Raw genomic sequence first — 25373 nt, 5'->3', positions numbered from 1 at the left:
GCCCGTTGCAGCCCTTGCAGCTAGGGGCCCGAGGCAAAATGCGGCTCCTACATGGACGGCTCCAAGACGTCTAAACAGGTGTCCGCAGGGGAAGCCAAAGAAAACAGCAGCCAACAGGCACCAACAAAACTGTAAGTGTGGCATGGGTGGGGTGTAGCGCAATTACTCTACTCCAGAAAGCCCCCGCCACTCTACCTTACCTTTCGATAGCGTAGACTACATCTTGATAGGATTATGAATGTTAGCATGTGCCACACTCAGATGAAATTCTTAACTTTATCCTGTGTCACATCTAGATAGGATTAAGAATGTTAGCATGTGCCACACTTAGATGAAATTCTTAACTTTAGCCTCTGTCACATCTAGATAGGATTAAGAATGTTAGCATGTACCCCACTTTGACAGAGTTCTTAACTTTAGCCTGCGTCACATCTAGATAGGATTGTGAATGTTAGCATATGCCACACTTCGACAGAATTCTTAACTTTAGCCTGCGTCACATCTAGATAGGATTAATGAATGTTAACATGTACCACACTTCGACAGAGTTCTTAACCTTAGCCTGCATCACATTGAGATAGCATTAAGAATGTTAGCATGTGCCACACTTAGATGAAATTCTTAACTTTAGCCTGCGTCACATCTAGATAGGATTGTGAATATTAACATGTGCCACACTTTGACAGAATTCTTTACTTTAGCCTGTGTCACATCTAGATAGGATTAAGAATGTTAGCATCTGCCACATTTAGATGAAATTCTTAACTTTAGCTTGTGTCACATATAGATAGGATTGAGAATGTTAATGAATGTTAACATTTGCCACACTTAGACGGTATTCTTAACTTTAGCCTGCGTCATATCTAGATAGGATTGAGAATGTTAATGAATGTTAGCATGAGCCACCCTAAGACGGAATTCTTAACCTTAGCCTGCATCATATCTAGATAGGATTAAGAATGTTAGCATGTGCCACACTTAGATGAAATTCTTAACTTTAGTTTGCTTCACATCTAGATAGGATTTTGAATGTTAGCATGTGCCACACTTTACAGAATTCTTAACTTTAGCCTGTGTCACATCTAGATAGGATTAAGAATGTTAGCATGTGCCACACTTAGACGGTATTCTTAACTTTAGCCTGCGTCGTATCTAGATAGGATTGAGAATGTTAATGAATGTTAGCATGGGCCACACTTCGACCGAATTCTTAATCTTAGCCTGCGTCACATCTAGATAGGATTAAGAATGTTAACATGTACCACACTTGGACAGAGTTCTTAACTTTAGCCTGCATCACATCTAGATAGCATTAAGAATGTTAGCATGTGCCACACTTAGATGAAATTCTTAACTTTAGCCTGCGTCACATCTAGATAGGATTAATGAATGTTAACATGTACCACACTTCGACAGAGTTCTTAACTTTAGCCTGCGTCACATCTAGATAGGATTAAGAATGTTAGCATGTGCTACACTTAGATGAAATTCTTAACTTTAGCCTGCGTCACATCTAGATAGGATTAATGAATGTTAACATGTACCACACTTCGACAGAGTTCTTAACCTTAGCCTGCATCACATTGAGATAGCATTAAGAATGTTAGCATGTGCCACACTTAGATGAAATTCTTAACTTTAGCCTGCGTCACATCTAGATAGGATTGTGAATATTAACATGTGCCACACTTTGACAGAATTATTTACTTTAGCCTGCATCACATCTAGATAGGATTAAGAATGTTAGCATCTGCCACATTTAGATGATATTCTTAACTTTAGCCTGCGTCGTATCTAGATAGGATTGAGAATGTTAATGAATGTTAGCATGGGCCACACTAAGACGGAATTCTTAACCTTAGCCTGCATCATATCTAGATAGGATTAAGAATGTTAATGAATGTTCGCATGGGCCACACTTCTACGGAATTCTTAACCTTAGCCTGCGTCACATCTAGGTAGGATTAAGAATGTTAGCATGTGCCACACTTAGATGAAATTCTTAACTTTAGCCTGTGTCACATCTAGATAGGATCAATGAATGTTAACATGTACCACACTTCGACAGAGTTCTTAACTTTAGCCTGCGTCACATCTAGATAGCATTAAGAATCTTAGCATGTGCCACACTTAGATGAAATTCTTAACTTTAGCTTGCTTCACATCTAGATAGGATTGTGAATGTTAGCATGTGCCACACTTCGACGGAATTCTTAACTTTAGCCTGCGTCACATATAAATAGGATTGAGAATGTTAATGAATATTAGCATGGGCCACACTTCGACGGATTTCTTAACCTCAGCCTGCGTCACATCTAGATAGGATTAAGAATGTTAGCATGTGCCACACTTCGACAGAGTTCCTAACTTTAGCCTGTGTCACATCTAGATAGGATTAAGAATGTTAATTAATGTTTAGCACGTGCCACACTTTGACGGAATTCTTAACTTTAGCCTGTGTCACATCTAAATAGGATTGTGAATGCTAGCATGTCCCACATTTGGATACAATTCTTAACTTTAGCCTGCATCACATTGCGAATGTTAGCATGCGCCACACTTAGATGAAACTGTGAATGTTGACTAGTGTCACACTTAGACGGAGTTGCGATCACTAGCCTGCCTCACATCTAGACAGGATACTGAAGATTAGCAGGTGCCACACGCAGATGAAATGGTGAATGATGGCAAGATTCACAACTAGACATAAATGTTAGGACAGCAATGCCAATTAACCAATCCACTAACAATTTCACCCCTCTGCACACACCTCTCAAACTCTAACCAAACACAACCACAAGCCTAAAACACAGCAATCCGCACAAACGTCACTACACTACAACAAAACAAACCACACATAGACTTGCACAACAGCACACGACGACTACCGACCATAAAACACCCAAGCCCAGCCAACGGACCCACCGGGCTGAGGCTGCCAACAGCACATCACTGCTCTCTTGCACTTTTCCAGCTTACTCCCACTAACTCACCCCCCCTTCCCTTCTTTCAGAACCGCCAGAGTGCCAGGGGACTACTCTGGTGGTGATAGTGCACGGTATAAATATCCTTTAACATTAACATTAACATATAATATGTCTCCTTCCATCAATGAGCCGTTCATCAGAATCGGAAAATAAATAAAACTCATGTATCTAATCCGGAGTTGCTTTGCAAATAGCATAAATCCTCAAATTGTCTAGTCATTTTGTCAGACCATTGAAATGTGCTTTTAAGTCCTCTGTCCTTCCCTGAAACTTTGTAACAGTGGCCTTGTGTAGACTGCGTAGTCTAGGATCCATGCCTTACAATAATTACATAAGCCCAAAAAACTGCTACATTTCCTTCACAGTAATGGACCTTGAGGCGGTGTGTACTGCTGTCGCCCTCTCTGATAAACATTTTTTTACCATTACAAAAATGCATTGTCCCAAGTATAGTCCCTCATGTTGGCAGTATTGTAGCTTCTTTGTATCTGCCTTGTACCCTTTGTGAGCCAGCAATTGCAATAATGCAACAGAACCCCTCCTGCACTGATGATCCTTTTCACTACATACCAACCGATCATCCACATGCTGCATGATTGTGCTAAGCACCTGACTTCAATGTAATCTGTACTGGGATATATCTCTCAGTAACCCAACATCATGTGAATTAACAGTCCATAATTGTGCTGGCACATATTGCATGTCATCCTCAAAAAATAGAAATGACTGGTCACCACTACCATCAGGGGACACTATACCTCCCTATACTGCACCATGCTTACACAGGGGATGCATATTCCCAAATCCTCCCCATTTTGCTAACTGTCCTCAAATAACTCCTTATCCGTCATTTCCTGTAATTACACTGTCAAGTCTATACATAATATTGTGCGCCACTCGCACCCGTCCTGGTCTGTTCCAATTAGGACTGCTCTTTTGTCTGATACTACTAGTCCTTGGAAATGTAATGACAATATTGTCCCTGCCACCATCTCAGGAGGCACCAGGGGTCGGAAAATAAAATCTGAGGTACTTGCCAAAACTTTGTCACAATTTGAGCCACTGCTTTTACTAATACGTTGATACCATTACAATAAAAGTATCTAGGACCACAGGAACCCCATGTACTACTGATACCCTTGCTATTGCATTGATTATTACCATTGCTTGAGTTACACACATCCATGGAGTGGAACACACTACCCCTTGATCTGTGAATAATACAGTTATATTTATTGTACTGAGCAGATCCCTATTCAACAAGTTCACAGGGTAACTCTCTGAATATAACAAGGGGGCTCGTGCTACCTCCCCTCCCACTTTTATATCCAGCTCCTCAGTGTATGGCACAGTAGAAATAGCCCCAGAGAATCCCTGCATGTAAAGAGTTTTACCTGATAATGGAAAGTTCCCCTCCATGATGCATGATTTGGTTGCACCTGAGTCTACCACAAACATAAATTTCCGGTTTCCTATTTCCACCTCCACCAAGTGCTCCTCCTCAGGATGCACAGTTATCAATAGGCTTGGACATGCAAGTGATTTCTGTGGGCTGTCCTAATCAGAATATGTATTTGTCCTGGGGAATGAAAAAGGGCCTCCCCTGCCATTACAACTCCTAGGAATGGGTTGCCTGTTCCCCCTGCCATTCTGTTAAACTGTGTTCCCTCCTCCTGCTGTAGTTGTTGCCCATGTTGCCCTTGCCTGTCAGCCTCATAAAGGGACTGATTTCGACCCCTTCGCCCAAATTGCTGTGGTCTCCTTCCTTGAGGCCCTTGGAATCCCTGCCCTGGAGGTGATGGCCCATAATTAAATCTCATCCCAGGCCTATTCCTGCATTCCCTTGCGAAATCCCCCCTTTTTCCCCAATACCAGCACTGTGATGTTTCCAATCCTCCTCCCGGAGGCCATATCCTCCCAAAGCCTCTTGCTCCTCGAAATTTGCACTTGGTGCTCCTTTACACTGCCACTGTGGGTTGGGGTACTGTCCCCCCTCACCCCATTGCCCCTGTCCTCCTTTGCCCCATAGTGCCGCGATTGTGGCATTCCCAATTTGTTGAGTATCACCTGGCCTTTCCTCCTGAGATGGTGCCTTCAATGGTGCTTGAACGCCAACATTATTTAGTTTCTTTTCCACTAGTTTTGCTTCATCGATTTGACGCTTCTGGGTTGTCTCCCTGTCCCGCTCCTTGATTCTCTTACAATTGTGGACTATTATACTTTGTATCTCTGCCCACCCTTTGGCGTCAATTCCCACAATTTTATCTAGTGCCTTCTGCACCTCTTTTGGTAGTCCGCTCTTTACCATAAAATAGAAAAATGGTACTGTGTCAACTCTCCACATTTCCTGTAACTTAAGAATAAAGCTAACTGGGTCCTCATCACCCATGGTGCACTGAATTAAAGAATGTAAGTCAGGGGTATCTGGGTACATCCTTCATAGGGAAGCCCATACCCTTACCCTTATATCATCAAAGGCTGCTCCATCATGCTCATTATCTGCAAGACTTACCCCAGCCCTTGCCCATATGTCCCCAGGCTGGTCCCCAGCTATGGGGACCAGTAAACTCTTAAAGTCTCTTACTGCTAAGGCTACCCGTGCTATTTATTTTTCAAATTAATAGATCCATTTACTAGCTCTGTCTATAAGCTGGGGGAGAGCTTTAATCAAATTATTTTTGTCCATTTGAGGCCATGGCACATACTGCGCTATCCCTACTCCTTTATGTATTAGAGGCATCTGCATATCTATTTTGTTTTCTACCCCTTTAGTATTCTTCTGATTTTGAACTATTAAATCTGGTCTATTTCTTGGTCTGTCCCTCCCCACTGCCTCTTGTGGCAGGGACAGGTTTCTCACTGCCTCCTCTCCTTGATCTCCTTCTTGCCATGCCTCTTCATCATTTCTACCACCTTGATCTTCCTCTCCATTATCCCTTGTTTGTTCTACTTGTTGTCCCAGGGCCGTCCATACCCTCTGCCCATCCATTTTTTCAACACAAACATTTCTAATTGCCCCAGGGTTAAACCTAAACAAAAAAACTCCTGACTTTTATTCCCCTGTTTTTTGCACTGGTACCCTTATTTCTGGTGATACTTCTTTAGGTTCTTGTAACCTGACCAACCTTTCCTGCAATGCTCTTGATTCGCTGTCTATGTCTACTTGTGGACCCTCTGGGTACACCAATGCTACGGGCATATTAGAGCTTGTGGATGGGTTATATTAAAGTGCAAATGCTCTTGAGCCCTCCCCCCTAGTTGCTAATCCTGATAATCCTGTTGACACTCTTTCTACCTCTAGAGGCTTATAGACTGGGTTTGTATACCCTATTGCAGGTTTAGGCGTTATGGGATATATCCCCTTACATTGGATCTCTTTTTCAACTTCCTGATCTCCCATATCCTCAACTATTTGACAGAGAGCTAGAATCTCTTCCCTTTTTTTGGACTTGTTCCCTTCATATTTTGCTGCTACAAAGATGAACATTTTTTCTAGCATGTTTCTGTTATTGGAGCGCTTCCAGGAGCAGCACGCCCCCCTTCCTTTGTTTCTACTATCAATTGTTTATTTATTCTGTCACAATACAGTGGCAGAGCCCTATGCATGAGTTTTATTGGAGTTTGTTCTTCCATAATGTTGCGCGCGTCCCTAATGCTTCACTTAAACTCTACTGCTATGCTGCATGTGCTTCAAAAATACAGATCAACCCACTTTTTCCCCCACCCTCTTACTTTCTCCATTTTGATTTCATAAATACATACACACACAGTGACTCATCCACCATCCTTCCATTTTTTTACCACAAAAGACAGCAAGAGAAAATATACACAAAATAATTGACTACCATCCAGGCACATTCCTTATACCGAGCCAATACTGTTGTAATACCACTTATTGCTTTTATCGTCATAAGAAGAATAATGTCTGGTACTACCTTCTCAACCTGTTATGGCTGAGGATCCCTTACCTCCCAGTCCTTATAAGCTGGGATCCCTTTCACTTCAATATGCTGAGGTTCGCTTTCCATTATAAAAAGTAGAAAAACAGACATGACACACTTTTTTTTACAATCTACTCTTTTACCCATCGCCTGAAATCCAATCCAATCTATCCTATCCAATCTTATTCCTTATCACCAAAAGTCCTATGTTATACTACATCACCAAATGTTGTATGCCATAATACATCACCAAGCCCTATTCCATCTATTCCATTGACCTCATACAACATCCTCCACTTTATCATAGTAGCATTCACATCACCAAATATTTTGTTCACATCACCATATCATACATACCTGTTCCCATTTTGTTATCACTTGCAAGGGTATCATCACCTGGGTGTGCTTCACGTGAATTTCCCCCCGTTACGAAGTCCCATGCTGGCCTGTAATTCTGGAGCCACGCCCTGCTCCAGTGAGCAGAAAGGATCACTACAGATGGGTGTGGCTGACCTGCCTTGGGCTTCGCAAAGTACGCCAACAAGAAACTAAGTAGCACGTCGGGTCATCACCACTGAAAGTGAGCCCCAAGTTACAGGAGCACTACTGATCACACTCACACCAGAGTAAATGCACCACTCTAGGGAATCAAGGCCATGAGTCTATCTTGCAAAAGATACATTTAATCTGCACAGAAGTGAGGATTGGCAAAGAACTCTGCCCCAGAGGGATATATTCTGTCTCTCAACCGCTCCTAGGTCCTGAAGACTGGTGCTGGGCCTGGGGCTTAAATACTCTTGACATGGTTACTGGATACCGGCAGAGCTCATCCAAAATTGTCCTTCTTGCCTTTCAAGGGATACTGTAGTTCTTCCTTCTGGCATGGCTGGGTTCCGTTTGGGATAGACTACTTTAACATAATGCTGCCTCTGCAGGAATACATTGTTGCTCTTGCTTAGCATAATTTGCCATGTTATAAACATTCATACATAAACACTTTTCATCTTTTGGTGGAGAGGAAGGCCCATTCGTGCAGATAGATCTTGGTCAATAATAATTTCCCACAGCTTCGCTATCAATATATGCCTTCAAGGCATGTTTCTTTGACGGTGTCACGACTTGTTTGAGGGCTCACCTGTTTAGGCTTTGCAAGCTTCTTTTTTGTTGGATCTGACTGCCCGCGTTTCTTGAAGGTGCGGGTCTCGTGGAGGTAAGGACGGGCTCCTTCTGACACCACTATGACGGTAGCAGCTGACCTGGAGTTCAGTGTTCAACAGATGAATAGTCAGGGCCAGTAAGGAGGTCCGAAGGCAACCGCGGAAGTCCTGGATGGAGTGCTGCGGAAGGCGGAGAGTCACAGCCGCAGTCGAGGTCCGGGAAAGCTCCGGAAATCCTTGGTAAGAGGTAAGGCGGTCCGAGGGCAACCGCAAGGATCAGTCCTAGAGGGTGTGCCGCGAAAGGCGGTGAGTTGCAGCCGCAGTCGCGGTCCAGGAATGCTCTGGAAATCGTGGGTAAGAGGTAAGGCGGTCCGAGGGCAACCTCAAGGATCAGTCCTGGGTGAGAGCATCGTGGCAGGTGGAGAGACACGGCCGCGGAGAACCAGGAAGGCACAAGGGAGCGAGGGAATTCCTAGGAGCGAGCGCGAGGAACAACACTCGAGCAAGAAATTGTGAGTGGATTGACACGCGCCAAACCACAGGGGCGGGGCGCTTATCTAGGCGAGCTTGAAACTACACCCCTGACCTGCGAGTGGCGCCCGCCATGTTGGGAGGGCGTGGGAGCATTCTGGCACGTTGTTGAATGTACCAGGAGGTCCAAAGGGGGCGGTAGTGAGATTTCATGGTCTGTTTGTGGTTAACCAAAAGTACTGGGATGACTAAATGTGAGGTCTGTATGGATTCCTTCTTTTCGCTTGACAAGTGGACCCCTACGCTTGTCGGATGTTGGAGTTTCCCGAATCTTGTTCCTTTTTCTCGTCACCATTGTCCGTTGCTCCAACTGATTTCTTGGGTGGTTTCACCAGGCATTCTCAGAGGAAATGTCCTGTTCTCCCGCAGTATAAGCAGAGTTGCTGTTGCCTCCTTTTCTCCCTTTCAGCCTTCGTTATAGGACTCTGTAACCCACCGATCTGCATTGGCTCAGTTTGTTCATGGGTTCGGGTTTGGTTTTCCCGGGGTCGCATATAGACCCACCTCCCTTCAGCTCTTGTGCGATCCATTTTTCGATTCTGCAATCTGTGATCGAGCTGCACAGTCAAGTTGATGTATTCTGCACATGCCTCGGGGGGATTGACCACTTGGGATATAAAGAACGTTTTTAAGTTCCCCACGTAATCCTTGATAAAAGAGCATAGTCCTCTTTTCTTCTGGCCAGTTTGTTTGTGCTACGAGACGATTGAAAGTGGCGATAGAAGTCAATAGGTCTTGGTTTCCCTGTCTGAGTGACAATAATTCATTGTCCAAAGCTTGTCCTTGTGTATGCCTTGTGAACAATTTCTCCATCTCCCGCTGAAATTCCCCAAAGTCTCGAAGTAGAGGATCATCCTGGTTTACTAATGGTATTGACCAGTCTGCTGCGCTACCTCCTAAATATGAAAGTACAAATGCGACTCTGGCTTGATCATTAGGAAACTCCCCAGGCATGCACAAAAAATGGAGGTGACATTTGTTCATGAATATAGCGTACTTGTTAGGGTCACCAGGAAAGCGTTTGTGCGGGGCCAGTGGCACTGCTCCTGGAAGAACCATTTGAACTGGTGTTGATGGCTGCGGCATGGGAGGATGGTCGAGCCCTGGTAGTGGGACTTGGCCACATGGGTCTGAAGCATTTGTCTCGCCAAGTCATCAGTTTGTTCCCGAGTTACAATAAGATCCTTCCTTAAGGGATTGGTCTCCTGTATGGAGGCATGGACTTCAGCCCGTAATTCCCCCAGTAGTTGAGCCCACTGGTCTGTTTCCGAAGTTTCCATAACGCTCAGGCAGAGATTCGGAGTGGCTTTGTGTTCTGTTTCGCTCACCTCGTCTCTGCGGAGACGTTGGGGCATGGTTGCAGCCCTCTTTGGAAGCGGATTTCCCCTGTCAGGCTTCTTCCCCTGCTAATATGCTGTGGGCTGCGCTGATTGTTGACACTGCTCCTGTGTGGCTATGAGAGACCATGAGAATGCGACTATATGACTGCTGTCTCCCTCGAACCCATCTTCCCAGAATGTGGTGAGCATGCACTGGCCCATATAGTCTCACCTGTTGATTGATGATGACGAGCTCTTCGTCCTGCTTCTCAATGCAGGGGCACTTTTAATGGACCGACTTAATTCACTGGCCCATGTGCGTGGGAGCCCAGACCAGCTGTGCCTGAACCACTCCTGAAGTTAAGTGTCTTATGGCTTTTAAGTATTGTGATGTTGATTCTTGATTAAAGTGTGTATCTTTTATAATGTCTTCCTTCGCTTTCTTCCAACAGATGAAATGCGGCCGAGCGGTAGTTACGGTGCAAGAAGCCAAATGGGAAGAAATGGAGACAGAGATGCTCCGACAGAAGGTAGGTGTTGGTTTAAGGTCAAGTGCAAGGATTTGCCAAAGCACAACCTTATACGTGATGTCTTAGCAACTTTTAACCTTGTCTTTCTCTTTTTCTCTTGCAGGCACCGTTTACAGATGGATAGCTCTTGGTGTCGCGGAGTCGGGCTGGAGCGTTGCTTCCCGGAGGTCTGGAGATGGATGATGAATGCCAGAGTCAGCGATGCTGCGTGCCGAAGTAAGCAGATTCCAAGGTAAGTGTTGCGGCTGGTAGTGGGGAAACAAGTTAAGATGCGCTCAGGCTGGTAGCTGGTAGCAAGGTAAGATGCGCTCAGGCTGTAGCTGGAAACAGGTAAGATGCGCTCAGGCGGTAGCTGGAAACAGGCAAGATATGCTCAGGGGGCGGTGAGCGTTACTCTGCAATAGCAGAATAACGCGAAGCGCGTGTGTGAAGACGCCGGTGGGGGGTGTCTGTACTTCCGCTCTCTATGTGGTAGAGGAGAGGCAGAGAGGACCCCAGCCAAGATTCTCTATTATTGGTGCGTGGTCGAGCAATCAAGGCCTAGCTTCTCAGGAGGTGATGCAGGCTGGTTCTTAAGTACAGTGTAGTCCCCAAGCACCCACACAGGAATGTCTGCACACTGTATCAGTTAAAATACAGTCTTTATATAATTAATATTCAAAGGTATATACAATATCACGATAACGCACTGTGTGCTCGGAAAATCAACAATGGTAAATATATGCAGTTCTAAAGTGGTACCACAACGATTATTAGATCTCATTAAAGTGCATCAACTATACTGTCAAAATGTCACACAGATCAATAAAGAAGAAACCAGCAGTAGAGAGAGGAAGGAAAGCAAGATGGTTGAACAATTGGCAGAATTCTGGCCCCGTACCACTAGACGCAGTTCTGTGTGGAGATCCCCCCACCCGGGCAACCTGTAAAGCAAAGATGTATCACAAGCCCAGTCCATATTTTGTTCACACTAGACTTCTCAATAGTTCTGCAGCCCCAAAGTACCTGGCGTTGTAGCGTTCCGCGTCGGGGAATCGACGGCCCTTCTTGAGTGCCCTCCTTTTAAGGCAGGAGTCACGGGTCGTCGAACGTCTGACGGAGAACAGGTCGAGCTACGACGGTGAGGTGGCCGTGTCTTTCCTAGCGGTGCTCGTTGACGGGGAAGCGTAAACGTCCTGCAAAGAAGAGGCGTGCGGGGCACCCGGTGTCGATAGTTCTGGACCGCAAAGAGTTTGAAGAACGGTGGCCCAACAAGGGCGTTGAGTCGTCGGCGTCTCTGTGGTCCTTGGGTGGCGGGAAACCTACCGGCAGATGCTCCTCAGCGCATCAACGGTCAGGCCTTCTCTCGCAGTATACAGCGTCGACGATGCGGACAAGAGCGTCCTTGGATCAATGAAGTTCTTAGGCAAAAACAGGAGCACGACGGCTCCGGTCGGCGACGGTGGCGGACAACAGTCCGGGCGCTTCTCCTTGTGATTCCGCGGCGGTCCCCGTCTCGGGTCGGCAGCCTGTCGAAGGTCTGTCTACCAGGGAGCTATGGCAAAGATCAGCTGGTGCACGATGGTCCCTTGTAGCTCGGGAAGAGGGCGCCTTACCAGGTCCTCTCTGGGTCAGTCCTTGGAGACACAGCAGCTTTCAGATTGTGAAGGAGAGCAACCGCAATTCCTCTCTTCCAGCAGGGCTTCAAGGTCAAGCGTCAGTTTCACTCCAGTTAATCTTCGTAGTTTGGAAGTGCAGTTCCGAACACTTCTGAACACGATTCCTAGCAGTGAGAGGTCCCCAGATATACTGTTGATCTCCCATTCATTCCGCTGCGTCACACTTAAGCATCCAATCACTACGAAGGGCATTCATGCAGGCAGGCAACCAATCAGGTGCATAGTGCATTCAGGCCATTCACTTCTCTCCAGACACTCACAACAAGTTATGTATATTGGGACAAGTACCCAGCCATTCAACACTCCACACTGCATTCATACCAGTTTCGGGCAGGGCTGTCTCAGTCATTGGGCCTCATTACAACCCAGGCGTTAAGAGGTTAACGGCGCCGTAAAAGGTGTTGGCGCTGTTAAACCCTTAATGCCTGATTACGAGGTCCCTTTGTGGGTTGCACTTTAACGCCTGCTTTTAGCAGGCGTTAAAAAACCAACCCGCAAAGGGACCTAGGAGCTAATTACGGCACCGTAATTTACGGTGCCGTAATTAGCGCCTTCCCCATTGAGCCCTATGGGCCAAAAATGGGAATGGGGAAGGGCAATGGCGGCATGGGGAATTACCGCCCCGCCAACCTCGGAATGGGGTGGTAATTCCCCATTCCGCCATGACGGAGTCGGTAACTTACCGACATGGACCATGGTGCTATTAGCACCATGGTCCAACGCCTGGGTCGTAATGAGGCCCATTGTGTCAAACACCAGATACTAGACACCCACAACACAGAATGCGTATTCGTCACACATTCTATTCACCCAGGTCCCACCCACAGGCGTACCCACAAGTACCCACAACATACAGTCGTTGCGAAGGCTCCAGCCTGTTTCTGGTCAGCACTTCCCCACACTACCATATATGGAACTTCCACCCAACAGCCAGTCAGGGGGAAGGGACAGAGTCAGGGCTTCCCGGGACTTCGGGAAGATCAAGGTAACAGGCGATGGAAGGCAAGAGGCCATGGGGGCCATTTTGTCTCCATCAGGAATCTACCGATTCCAATGACAGGGCCTGGGCATCCCAAAATGGGGGACGCTTAGGGTACCAGTCAATTAAGCACGGAGTTGCCACCAGCCCGTATCCTGCTCTGTGGGCCACACACAGGTGCCCAAAAACATAAACTAGGGGCACAGGGTTGCACCCCTACCCATGGGTGCCATAAGGGTATCCCATGGGTCTGTTCACCAAAACCAAAAGAGAGAGCTGCACCGCCAGGAGTCCCACATGAACTCATGCGCGGAAAACACGACAGAACACACGATAAAAAGCAGTTAAGGACAAGGATTCAGAAGCCCTGTCTACGATGCATTTCCAGCATCACAGTCACCCCCCCCCAGACTGAGGATAAGGTGCCTAATCTCGCACGAGATAGACACCCTCATCCAGACGGTCAACATACCTTCTGGAAAGGCCATCTGCATTATTGTGATTCTTCCCTGGTCTATGCTCTATGGTGAAGTCTAGCCCTTGCAGGCTAATGGACCACCTGAGCAGTTTCGGGTTCTCACCCTTCATCTGCATAAGCCATTTCAGGGGCTTATGATCTGTTTGGACCTTGAAGGTAGACCCCGTAAGGTAGGGCCTAAAATGCCTAAGGCTCCAAACTATACTGAAACATTCCTTTTCAACAGTAGCCCACCTAAGTTCCCTACCCTTAAGTTGTCTACTGATGAATATGATCGGATGTTCTCTTCCTTTGTCATCTAACTGGGACAAGTCAGTTTGAACGATAAAGGGCTTGCTGTAATCGGGCGCACACAACACAGGTGCCCTACACAGACTTCCTTTCAATCCATCAAAGGCCGCCTGACAGTCTTCAGTCCAATTAACCTTCCTAGGTTGTTTGGGTGAAGTCAGAGCTGTCAGTGGTGCAGCTATGGTTCCATAGTCTGCCATGAAATTGCGATAGTACCTAGTGAGGCCCAAAAAGGCTCTCACCTGGGTTTGAGTAGTGGGAGTCTCCCAGTCAGGTACATCCTGTACCTTACTGGGGAGTGGTTGGATTTGACCCCCTCCTACCTCATGACCAAGATATGTGACTTTCCCCTGAGCTATCTTGGTGGCCTCGATAGTGAGGTTAGCCCTTTTCAAGGCCTGCAACACCTTATCCAGATGTGTCAAATGCTCTTCCCAGGTGGAACTGTAGACGGCAATGTCGTCTAAGTAAGCCACACAAAAGGCTTCCAGCCCACTGAGTGCATGATTGACCAATCTCTGGAAGGTGGCAGGGGCATTCTTCAACCCAAAAGGCATGACCCTAAACTGGTAGAGTCCCTCTGGTGTTGAGAACACCGTCTTTTCCTTGGCATGGTCCGTCAGAGCTATTTGCCAATAGCCTGAGGTAAGGTCAAAGGTGTTCACAAATTTGGCAGCACCTATGGTGTCCACAAGCTCATCAGCCCTGGGCAATGGGTGCACGTCAGTTTTGGTGATGGCATTGACTCCTCAGTAGTCCACACAGAAGCTCCAATCCTTGGTACCTGCCTGGGAACTTGCCTTGGGTACAAGGACCACTGGACTGGACCAGGGACTGGTTGAGGGTTCAATAACACCCAGTTCCAACATCTTGGCGACCTCAGCCTGGATGTGGTTCTTAACTATATCTGACATACGGTAGCACCTGCTTTTGACAGGCACACTGTCACCAGTGTCAATCTCATGCCTGTACCAAGGTGTAGGGCCTGGTGTCAGTGAGAACAGGGAGGCATACTGCCGGAGCAAAGTCCTGCAGGCCTTCTGCTGCTCTGTCGTCAGATCGGGAGAGAGATGTACTCCCTCCACTGAGCCATCCTGAGGGTTGCTATGCAGCAAATCAGGAAGGGGCTCACTCTCATCCTCTTCTTGCTCTGAAGCTAGCAAGAGACCTGAGACTTCGCTCGCCTGTGGAAAAGCTTGAGCCTGTTGACATGGAATACCTGAGGGGCTACCCCAGAGGCTCCCATGTCAACCAGATAATTGACCTCGCCCATCTTGGGGATTGTCCTGAAGGGTCCAGTCCACTTATCTGCCAAAAAATACTTTTGGAAGACCAAGATACGTACCTTGAGATTTTTGAGGACCCAACAGAAAGAGTGAGAACGATAATCAACAGAACTTTGGATGAAGCTTTGGAATCAGACATCATTACAGAAAAAACGAGAAGATTCCTGAATATCCGATTATGCCGGTGATTTATATATTACCAAAGATTGATTCACAAGAACCTTCTAAGCCCTCCGGGACGACCGATTATAAACAATAGCCTTTTAGAGCCGATTGCACAATACACAGATATAGTTATTCAGCCACTGACCCGTACTTGCAGTACCTATATACAAGACACCAATGACTTTCTAAGAAAATTAGAAATGGTTACCTTCAATCCAGAAACAGATTTATTGTTCACAATGGATGTCACTAGTCTATATACCAACATTACACATCAAGGAGTACTGGAAGCAATGGAATGGATGTTACTAAAAAGCGGGGAACTTGTGAAGAGTGATCCCTTATTTATTCTTAAATTACTGAGCATAGCCTTGAAGAACAACTTTTTCTCCTTTGAAGAGAGATACTTCATTCAAATTTCGGGGACTTCAATGGGTGCAGCGATGGCACCAAGTTATGCCAACATATATATGGCATATTTGGAAGAAAAAAAGGTTATCAGCAATCCAAGATGGAATAACAAGTTGAAATGCCTTACCAGATTTATTGATGACCTATTTGGAGTATGGCAAGGGACTGAAGATGAAATCCAAGATTTTTTTGAATATATGAACGGATTGGCACCAAGAATTAAGTTCACACATAAGATCAGCAAGTCTGACATTGGGCCTCATTACGACCCAGGCGGTAAGGGGTTAACGGCAGCGTTAACAGCGCCGACCCTTACCGCCTGATTACGAGGTCCCTTAGCGCCATGGAGGTTTTAACACCCGCTTTTAGCGGGTGTTAAAATCCATGGCGCTAAGGGACCATGGAGTTAATTACGCCACCGTAATTTACGGTGGCGTAATTAACGCCTTCCCCACTCCCATTATGCCCTATGGGGCAAAAATGGGAATGGGGAAGGGTAAATGGGGATTGGGGACTTACCGCCCCGCCAAGGTCGGAATGGGGCGGTAAGTCCGCCAACCACCATGGCGTAAATGTAGTTTACGCCATGGTGGTAAAGTCACGGCCCAGGCGGTAACTTACCGCCTGGGTCGTAATGAGGCCCATTGACTTTTTGGATGTCAAGATATATTGGAAAATCGATAAGTTGGCAACAACAATTCATACTAAGGAAACAGACAGGAACAGTTTACTTCTGGCCACAAGCTTTCATCCAAGGAAAACCATCACTAGTATACCCTTGAGCCAATTTCTACGCTATAGGCGGATCATATCTGAGGAAGAGGACTTCGAGACCAAATCGATGGAGTTCAAAGGGAAATTTAGAAACAGAGGTTACAGTGAGCAAACTCTGTCTGAGCATTACTCAACGGTGAAGGAGATCCCAAGAACAGTGGCCCTGAAGCCCAAAGTAAATGTGAAAGAAGAAGAGATAGTGTATGTCACCACTTATTCGCAACAAAGTTGAGTTCTAGCAATGGATCCAACCTTAGAGAAGTTATTCCCAAACCCACCACTCTTTGCATACAGTAAAAGTAGGTCTCTGAAAAGACCACCTAATTAAATCTGAGTAACACAAAAAAACAAAAGTGAAAAAGACATACAGGGGGACATTAACGTGCAATTATTGTAATTGCTGCAACAATGTATTGAAAGGAGATTCCATCTGCCATCCATATAGTGGCAAAAAAAATCTCACTATTGCACACATCAACTTGTGACACAAGAAATGTAATATATGGAATCAAATGCCCCTGTGGCATGTACTATGTGGGACTTACCAGTAGGAAAGCCAAAGTGAGATGGGGGAACATAAGTCGAACATAAGGAACTGCTCTACGAAGTCACCGGTTGCACAACACTTTATTGCGGAAAGACACACTATTGCACAAATGAAATTTGTTATCCTTGAATCAGTGAAACTCCCCTGAAGAGGGGGTAATCTGATGAAGTTGTTACAACAGAGGGAGATCTTTTGGATCGAAAGACTTGATACGATGTATCCTCGTGGAATGAACATTGATAGGGATTTAAACTGTTTTCTGTGAGATCATATACTATGTGGGAATGAACGTGACTGTGCAATCTTATTATTTCTAAGTGGAATGTGGTTATAATTTAATAACCTGTGATGTCATCTTGTACGCAATTCACATCACTGTGCCCTCTGTATGAACTTATCAATACTATGCAAACGGGTTCTGATCTAGCTAGGTATTACGATTTCCAGAATATGTGACTTGAGACCTAATACACAGTGTTATGTGTATTTCTCTGTTGTACCGATTTATAACATACACCCTTATCTAGTCCGAAATTTATCCTATTTCAGTACTTCGTTAAATATAAGAATACCATGCAGATGAGGGAACTTCATACACCGAATAGCAGTGTAGACCATTCTAAGATGGCCCCCGAATTCGAATCGCCATGGAAATAAGAGATGGACCTTTAGAGACGTACTGTCTCGTTCAAACTGCCGTGCTCGCAACGCGACGGCAGAGAGAAGCATTCAGAGGAGGCATTCGAGTGGGATATCCATCGATCACATGAGAGTTACCGAGGTACAGATACTGTTAGGCTGTATGTATTTAATACAACTTTTGGGTCATATACAGAGTGTATTTATATGGGATATTCTGTTTGGTTATTGTTAACAGAGAATCTTCGAAATACACGCTTAAGAGCGATCGAAGTAAGCGAGCGGATCAGAACATATGCGATACGCTGCTCATAAAACAGGTAGGCGGGTACTTAACTAACTATCTATGTCTTATGAAACATAAAATGAAATACTAATGCAACCCCTAATGTTCCATACAATATACATTACAGGAGGTGATACGTATAATTACTGAACAAATTGTGATTCCACCGGACATCCACCACTGATTTAGACAGATTGATTACAGTCACGTAATTCTAGGTAAGCACCAGGCTGTTTTCTATATAACCCTTGCTATTTAAACTGAATTCTGTGTGGCAACAGGGGGACCCAGCGCTATGATATGGCGCCAGCTCCCCTTGAGGCACACTATGTATTACCAGGGTTTGACACTACTATATCAATATTTTTCAGTGACCACGTAATCTACCAGCATGTAAAAATTTGTACCACACTCCAGGTCCACAACCAAGGTTAGTGCTGTTATTTACCTTTAGGTTACACAGTACTGATACTTTAAACACTTGTAATTATCACACTTATTGAATTTTCTTTATAATTAATTGCAGGAGAGATAGAAAGAACGGTTACCCAATATTTATAACCTGAAGAAGGGCGTTTAATGCCTGAAACGCGTAGTTGAGAATTGTCATGCCTGCCGGACATACCTCTGGACCAGGAACAACTTCTCCATACAAGATGAGTTACGCCCATAGAACCAGTAGACCTTTTTATTCAAAATGGAGGTTGTTCGATACATTGCCCGGAAAACGACGTCTGCATTTTTCACGTCGTTAATTTTCACATGACTTAGGTCCGTCACGTGTATCACGGCAATGCGTACATAAGCAGCGTGGAAACTCCATTCGCTGCTTCTGATTAAGTCAATTTTGGCGTTTGTAGCTGGACTCCGGACCTGCGTTCTCGCATTCCTTTCAGCAAACTTCTTTGGCCTAATTTGAGCTTGCTTTCCTCCACACGCTAATTCCTGGGTTGCGTGTATCCTGTTCGCGTGCCAAATCTCCACGCGGACGCTATCTGCAAGCGCGGCTGTCCTGAGCTGCGTGAATCCTGTTCGCGTGCCAAATCTCCACGCGGACGCTATCTGCAAGCGCGGCTGTCCTGCGCTGCGTGAATCCTGTTCGCGTGCCAAATCTCCACGCGGACGCTGTCTGCAAGCGCGGCTGTCCTGAGCTGCGTGAATCCTGTTCGCGTGCCAAATCTTCACGCGGACGCTGTCTGCAAGCGCGGCTGTCCTGAGCTGCGTGAATCCTGTTCGCGTGCCAAATCTCCACGCGGACGCTGTCTGCAAGCGCGGCTGTCCTGAGCTGTGTGAATCCAGTTCGCGTGCCAAATCTCCACGCGGACGCTGTCTGCAAGCGCGGCTGTCTTGAGCTGCGTGAATCCAGTTCGCGTGCCAAATCTCCACGCGGACGCTGCCTTCAAGTGCGGCTGTCCAGAGCTGCGTGAATCCTGTTTGCGTGTCTAATTCTTCACGCGGAAACGCTGTCTACAAGCGCGGCTGGCTTGGCTGCGTGTATGCTGTTATGCTGTCGCGTGCAATCCTGCACGTGTTTTTCTGAACTACTTTGAACTTTTGGTACCTGTGACAGTCAACAGGTGAGATTCTTATTTTGTTCTTTGTGGGAAAGGAAGTATTTCATGAACTATTGGAAGGTGAATGTGCACAGTACATTGGACGCTATCCTGTGGTGCACCAACCCGGAATCTATCGAGAGCCTCGTGCCATTCGGGATAAGTCTCCCTTACTAATCTTCCCTTCCTTTGTCGTTTGTTCAACTCTTGGGACTCTTCAAGAAACTGTCCTGGAATTCTTCAGTTTAGCCTTAAGGTCAGTGTCTGAATTAATCCCAATTCTGTGTCTCTTAGTATTTAACTTGGGACAGTGTCTTATGATACTTATCTATTCTAGGCATACTTCCTGTACAATTCCCACACCCTTTCCAGTGATCCATCTCTCTGCCTGTTTTATTCAGTCAGAGAGTTGTATCATTTGGAAGGTCTAATTTGACCTGCCTACAATCAAGTCGTGTGAAGATAGGATCCGGAAAAGCCCTACCAAATTGTATCCTTTCTTGGTTACTGTATCCTTTTCAGTTGATACTTTGGTGATTTATGACAAGAAGAGGGGACAACGGTCACATTAACACTGAACAATTTATGTCAACTCTAATATTGGGACTCATTATTTGAAATTTGAAATTAATTGTTGAAAGAGACAGTCTAAATGTATATTAAGTTTTGTGAAAGAAGTACTTGTATTGTTCATTATTGACACAATCTGCAGAATGAATTGAATTCATGTATGTTGGAAAATACATATATATGTTTTTTATAAACTGTGAAAGTGAAAGTCCATACTATATTGTTTGAATCACTTTAATCATCGAAGTACTAATACACTGTATTCATTGACATTTAATCAAATCAGTGCAATAGATTTGCTTTATTGTAGTGCCCCAGTTCATTCACCGTGTAATTGCAGTCAATTTTCCCAGCCACATTATTTCCTAGTAAAGGTAGCACTTTACTCTCTGGGAGCACCTAAAGTTGTGTTACAAGTAGATTATTTATACTGTGAATTAATTTATAAGTTGAAACTTGATAACTTTATTAAGTGTGCATCTCTACTTCACTCATCACTTATCTGCCAAAGACTGAGGCTTGGTAGGCTCCATCACGAGGACCTCCTGTCCCAGAACCCAAAGAAGTATGGAACCTACACATGCCAAAGGCAGAATACTTGATTGGGTAGCTGACCATAATTGTCTAGCCAACATTACTACTATCTCACCCTTAGCCTGGACTGATCACTATCTGGTTTCATTCACGCTCTCCACCAGCATACCATTACCCATGCCCATCAGCAAGGCCCCACCTACACTCACGAGAAATAAAAAGAGTATCACTGTGGAGAGACTCATTCCAAACTTACTCCCTACTCTCAACTCTCTCCCTGACAACTCTGATCCTGAGACGTTGGTCGAAGAATATAATAAAATCATGTCCACCTCACTGGACCTAATCGCCCCCCTCAAACTCAGACCGAGTAAGCCTAAAACACACTTGAATAAATGGTACACACCATTCCTTAAAAACCTAAGGCAGTAAAAAAGAAACTGCGAGGCTACTTAGAAAAAATTCCCAACAACAGCTAATAAACTCAAACTCAGAAAACTTTCAGCTCTTTACAAAAAAGAAATCTGCATAGCAAAACATACCTCCTTTGACTCCCGCATATCCCAAGCTAAATCAAACATGAAGGAATTATTCTCTGTCCTTAAAGAATTAGAGGCCCCCTTAGCACCACCTGATACTTGTATTAAAGATAAAAACTGGTGCTCAGAGATTCAAAATGCCTTAGCTAACAAGATTGCTACCCTACAAAACAAAATCTCCTGTAAAAAAGCCTCCTTGAATGACCCCTCCCCCCCTCCAACCCGACTGTGAAGCCTACTATATTGGAAACCATCCGCTTTAACTTCTCTAAAGTCACCATACCTGAAGTAGAAAAAATAATTTTGTCACTGAAACCCTCCAACTGTCAGGGAGACTTATGCCCCGCACAGCTCATCAAGGATGCTGCCAGAGACCTCTCTCCGTTCATCACAAAGCTAATCAATGCCTCCTTCTCCACTGGTTCTATCCCTACCAATTTAAAACAATCCTGGGTACTTCCGCTTCTAAAGAAAATCTACACTTGACCCAGCCACGCCAACCAACTATAGACCTATCACAACCGTAACCTTTTCTTCTAAAAATCCTGGATACGGTCGCCTACGTACAAATACAGAGATACTTGGAAGAATACCACATACTAGGAGCTAGACAATCAGGCTTCCGTCCTCAACACGGGACCGAGACAGCCCTTATTGACCTTAAAACAAAAATTGACGAGCTCAGAGACAATGGCCAAGCCGCCCTACTCCTCCTCCTAGACCTTTCTGCAGCATTTGATTTGGTCGACCACTCTGTCCTCTGTACCCACCTCAACACATCAGCTCACTTCTCCGTCGAGGCTATCACATGGATCAGATCATTCCTCAACGGTAGAACTATGAGGGTTTTCTCACCTACAGCAGCAGCAGATCCCATACCCATCAAATGTACAATATATTTACCAAGCCCCTTTTCGATGATCTGGATCATCTCAGTATCACCTACACCAACTACACAGATGATACCCAGATCCTCCTTCCACTTTCTGGGGATTATGACAAGGATTTGGCCTTGGTGACTAGAGTGTACATCATCATCCAGGCTTGGATGGCCACACATGGACTATGCCTGAATGATGATAAAACTGAGCTCATCATCCTGGGCACTACCTCTAGTCTAAAGAAATTAGGCCCTGTCTACTCTTCCTTCACAATTGATGGCAATAGCATCAAAGGAGGACAAGAGGTCAACACATTAGGTTTTTACTTGGACTCCAACTTCTCTCTCAACAGACAGGTGAATTCCTTAGCCTCTTCTACGGCTTACACATGTAAACTGATCTGTGGAGCCAAACCCTTTCTGTCCGACACTAGCTGCCTAACCCATGCGAGAGCCCTCATACTGTCCCGCCTGGACTATTGCAATGCTCTTTATCTTTTGGCTGCTAAAGCCACTACCAGTAAACTACAAATCCTTCAAAATAATGCTCTTAGAGCAGCGTTGGGCATTTCCAGAAGAGATCACATTACAGCACACAGTCAACAGAACAACTGGCTTTCTATCAAAGACAAAATTCTCCTAAAACCTTGTCACTCACTCACAAGTCCCTCAATAATGCTGCACCGATTTATCTGATTGAAAGATTTCACAGACAGACTTCCCTTAGACCCACAAGAACAGTCTACAAAGACTGCCTCTCTGTCCCTAACTTTAAACACTCTACCATAGGGGGTAACAGCTTCTTAGTGAAAGCAGCAAAACTGTGGAATTCCCTACCACCTACTCTCAGAACGGACCTGCCCTATCAGAACTTCCGTTCCAAGGTAGTTCTATGGCTGAAAACATAAGCCGTCTAACACTCTTAGGTGTCAAGTCCTGCATATTCTCTCCTTCTGTACATGTTTAGCCACAGTTGCTTATCTGTACATATGTATATGATCCAGTTATTATTTCATTGTGTATGTTTATATTCTTGTGTTGTAAATATTCTTGCTGTTGTAACTATGCCTCGCATATACTTGTAACTGCTGAGCCCTGTTACCCTAGGGTATGCTTGTGCATTGTAAACAATAAACAAACAAATCCACTTGCGATGCCTTAAAGGCATGGTCTAGTAAAATATTTTATTGTCCCTACGGGTCGGCCATGTTTTTTAAAGCCTAAGTGGCTCGATTTTTGAAAACTTTCCTATGGACCTTACCCGAGTTTTCGTCCATTAAACGCACGCGAAAACAAGAACCAGGGAGCCGCCATTTTCTGATAATCCTATCATTTCCCCCATCGCCCTGGCTGACCTGCTTTTGCTGCACTAAATCAAATCCCCCGCCCCTGAGCCTGTCATCAGCAGACTCGTACCGCCCATTTCCCAACGCCAAAGCACGTCTTGTGTCAACATTCGCTGCGCTTCAGCTAATGACGTGTCGCCATGGAAATGGCAGGACGCCTCTTTCCTCAATAAGTATAAACAGACCGTTTCACAACACACAGCAGCAGATTTTCGATTCCATTCCTCTCTCTGTGTTACTTTGAGTATTCTGTGACTCGTTTCAGTGCTCTGGTCAGCTACCTTCGCCGCTTGTAGCCCGTGTGAACAGATACCAGTACCACCGCTATAAATTATTTTAGTTTGTTTAACACACAATGGCTACAATAATGCCCTACATGTACGAGCCCGAGTATACCGAGGAGGAACTACTGGAAAGGGAAGCACGCGAAAACGATGGGGATTCGGACGGCAGTTGGCAGGACGAATCAACAGATGAAGAGCCTGGGCCTAGTCGCATGGACGGCGTCTCCACCTGGTGCACATGCAATCGGTGCGAGCTAATGCCAACTGAGGACGAGAACTGCTGCTGCCGAGAAAACTCGGGATGCCTGGCCTACATTTCGGAAGGCGAGCCACGACCGCAATGCATCACCGAGCTGCCAGACTTCAGGGCAGCCTGCCTCACACGGGCCGTTTTGAGAATAATGATGGTGCTTATGCACGAACTTCGCGCAACTGTTCGTCCTCGTAATCCGAGTAACGAGTAAGTATACTCTGCTTGTCATGCCACTCCTATTTCATGTTCTTCTACTATATCCAAAATTACATCTACATATCATTGTAACGCATGTAAGTCGTTCAATAGTGTGCATTGTCTAGATAGCATTTGTCCGTGCAGAATGCCATTAGTTACAAGAATTGTCATTGACAACAAACGTTTATTAAACTTATCTTGGTCATTTAAAAACAGTTTGTTTCATTCCTTTTCACAGGTGGTACAGGATGGTGGCCTATCGTTCCTTTACATGGTGGCTCCACGGGAGGCTTGGACACCGCGTTCGAAGAGTGATACCCGCCTGTGCCGTTCGTGCCATTAGAGAAACGTTCCCGAGTGACAGCGGTCAGTACAGGGGATTTTCTCTCGCTGTGCTGCAACCTGACCTGTATAATCTTTAAAGTCTTGTATTTCTGTGTCATGAAAATAAGATACAAAATAAAACACCACATATATTTTAACAACGGTTGTTTGGATTTTTTAAATGAATCAAGTGTGTCTCCATTCAAGGATGGACGTCAGACATCTGTGCTCCGAATGGGTGAAGGTCTGGTCGCTGTGAAGCAGGGTGGTCACTATCTATCTAAGCTAACATAACATATTCTCGATAATGCATGCACTAAATAACACTTGTTCAAAGTCTTTCAGTAGGTTATGTCTCTATAAAAGTCACACATATATCTATACTAACAATTACCATTGGATTATACAGGCCTTAGGGTCTTGACCACTATAATACACCGGTTGAAGTGTGGGTCTGTGCTCACAAGAATCTCCGGTATGTGGCATTTGTTATTGATAAGCAACGATATACTATCATTGATATAAAGGCGATATACTATATATTGATATAAAGGCGGTTCGCGCCAGTGGATGAGCGCTGACATGGGGGGCTATCAGGGGCGCGAAAGGCCAAGGTGCCAAACTACATATACACTTCAAAAGGTATCGCACGCCAAGGGGCCATCGGTCACATGGCCTCCTCAGACCCCGTGTCTCCAGCCAGGCCTCCCCTTGAAGCAGGCCGCCCCCCTGCAATCCACATAAGTGTGTCTCCATTCAGCATTCTTCCTGTGCCTTATCTGCACGCCCCAGGCCCATCCATCCCACCCACCCTCTATCAAAGGCGGTTCGCACCAGTGGATGCGCGCTGTCAGGGGCGCGAAAGGCCAAGGTGCCAAACTACATGTACACTTCAAAAGGTATCACACGCCAA

Source organism: Ambystoma mexicanum, chromosome 9 (genome assembly GCF_040938575.1).
Source record: "Ambystoma mexicanum isolate Mex_15411 chromosome 9, UKY_AmexF1_1, whole genome shotgun sequence".
Classification (NCBI taxonomy): Eukaryota; Metazoa; Chordata; class Amphibia; order Caudata; family Ambystomatidae; genus Ambystoma; species Ambystoma mexicanum.
The sequence above is the reverse complement of the archived record's forward strand: the minus strand, read 5'-3'. Positions refer to the sequence as shown.